At 37.8% G+C, this 2452-nt stretch overlaps 1 non-coding gene across 1 annotated transcript; it reads left to right on the top strand.

The window, feature by feature from the left end:
* Positions 1 to 486: 486 nt before the first annotated feature.
* LOC140869989 (small nucleolar RNA R71) lies at positions 487 to 592 on the top strand. The gene has a single exon (XR_012146976.1). It is a non-coding gene; the product is annotated as a small nucleolar RNA R71 (small nucleolar RNA).
* Positions 593 to 2452: the final 1860 nt, after the last annotated feature.

Here is a 2452-nt window from a genome sequence, read left to right as displayed (position 1 = left end):
TTGAACCCCGGTGGAGGATTCAACACATTCTTATTGTTTGCATATGAAAAATTCTCATGATTACGCAAACTAGGGTGATACTGATTGGGTAAAGGATTACCTCGATAATTGTTGTAATTCCTGTTGTTCACAGATTGAGCTTGCTCCACACTCTCAAATCCATCAGCAGAATTCATGGCAGTCTCCAGTGATGCTGTTTCAGTAGAAATTTGATTACCTTTTGTCAGTGTAGCCAACTGTGTAGAAATATTAGCCATCTGAGCATTCAAAGTAGTGAATGAGTCAACCTCATGAATTCCAGCAGGCTTCCTTATTTCATATCTCTCACTCGGCCACTGATAACCGTTAACAGTCATTTGCTCAAGCATCTCATACGCATCCGCAGGAAATTTAGCGAATATCGAACCTCCAACCGCAACATCCACAGAAATACGAGTTGGTCCATTCAAACCATTGTAGAATAACTCAATCTGTTCCAAGTCCGGAAAATTATGGTTCGAACATTTCCTAAGCAGCTCTTTGTACCGCTCCCAAGCTTCATACAAATGCTCAAAATCTTGCTGTTTGAATGTAGTGATCTCTATTTTCAACTGAGCCGACTTAGCAGGTGGGAAATACTTAGCCAAAAATTTGGAAGCCATATCATCCCATGTAGTGATACTCCCAAGAGGTAGTGATTTCAACCAACTACAAGCATTGTCCCTAAGAGAAAACGTGAACAATCGTAGTTTGATGGTGTCTTCAGTAACACCATGAATCTTCACTGTGTCAGCAATCTCCAGAAAAGTACGCAGGTGCAGATTTGGATCTTCAGTAGCTGCACCCCTAACCTGATTCTGCTGCACCATATTAATCAGAGCTGGCTTCAACTCAAAATTATTCGCCGTGATGTTCTGCCGAGCTATCCCAGAATAATGAGTATTGATCACCGGTCGAAAGTGATCTCTGATCGGCACCAGAGCATTATTGACAGCTCTTTCTCTTTCTCTCTCTTTAGCCATTAGTTAAAACCCTTTTCTTCTAGCCTTTCGCAAAGCTTTAGCAGTTTTATCGATTTCGGGATCAAAGAGCAGTGAGTCGTAACTTTGGTTTTTTCGCATAAACTGCATAGACAGGGAAAATTTTAAAATTAGAACCAACAAAAAAAAAAATAAAATGCTCTAAATCAAAATTAAGACCGATTAGCACAATTTAATATAAATCAAATAAAATTCAATCCCCGGCAACGGCGCCAAAAACTTGTTGCGTGTTTTTCGCTGGCAAGCGCACGATGTCAAGTTATAATATAGGAATTTAAGCCCAGATCGATCCCACGAAGAATGAATAAATGATGTTATATCAAATATTTGCAACTAATATAATCCTAATCCTATGTAGAGCTACGAAATTGTTTGATTTTTATAAAACTAAAATTTTCAAGAAACAAAAATAAATAACCACGAGTTCACGAGATGAAAATTCAATAAGCGATGAATGCTAGAGGTTCGACTTCACTTGACTGTCCACCACAATTTATTTCTAATGATTGTTTAATAATTCTATTCTTCTAGTTTATTAGCCAAGAATCCCTATTATTTTCTACTACCTCTCTCGAGTGTCAAGCAGAAATTCGTACTCAATAACAAACTCAATATCTCTATCAAAGTTCAATTATTAAATATGGTAAATAGCACAAGAATTCTTCTAATGACTTCTATGGAGTTATATGCCTCTCGAACAGTATAAAAAGATGTATTTTCCTATGTCGTATTCAAAATCTCCTCTCTCGAGTGATAGATTCTAAATAAAATATCATTCAATCTATGGCCAGTAAATTAAAAGCATTAAGATCAGAAAAACACAAACAAACTGTGCGAATAAATTTAAAAATATAAATAAAAATATGTCAATCATGATTTCCAGTCAAGATCCGTCTACCTCTAGACTAAGGAATTAGTTCATAACGCAATTCAAAATCAAATAAGCCATGTTTTTCCAACAATCCATAACTAAGAAAAATAGAGTTCAAAGAAAAACTAGAACGAATTAGAATTAAGCTTCTCCATCGCCGGATGCCGCCGTCTTCAGTCTTCGTACCGGAATCTCGATATCTTGTCCACTTCAAAACTCTCAATAGCCGTCTTATGCGCTGGAAAACTCTCTAAACCCTCGTAACCCTCAGAATAAGCCATAAATCCTTTTTAAAACTCGATCAAAACTTTCCAAAATTATGGACACTGCGCAGCGCTGGAGCGCCCGTCATTTTCTTCCAACAGCGCTGGAGCGCTGTATATGTAGCGCTGGAGCGCTATTTCCTCGACTTTTCACCTTTCGGAAGACTCCGTGTAGCGCTGGGGTGCTTGTATTGTAGCGCTGGGGCGCTCGTCTGGGCACTTTTATTTCTTTGTTCTTCAACTCTTTTTCACCTCTTTTTCACTTCTTTTGACCAACTAAAATGAATAACACTCAAATT

This window comes from Henckelia pumila, chromosome 4, assembly GCF_033568475.1.
Source record: "Henckelia pumila isolate YLH828 chromosome 4, ASM3356847v2, whole genome shotgun sequence".
NCBI classification, from domain to species: Eukaryota; Viridiplantae; Streptophyta; class Magnoliopsida; order Lamiales; family Gesneriaceae; genus Henckelia; species Henckelia pumila.
The sequence above is the reverse complement of the archived record's forward strand: the minus strand, read 5'-3'. Positions and strand labels throughout refer to the sequence as shown.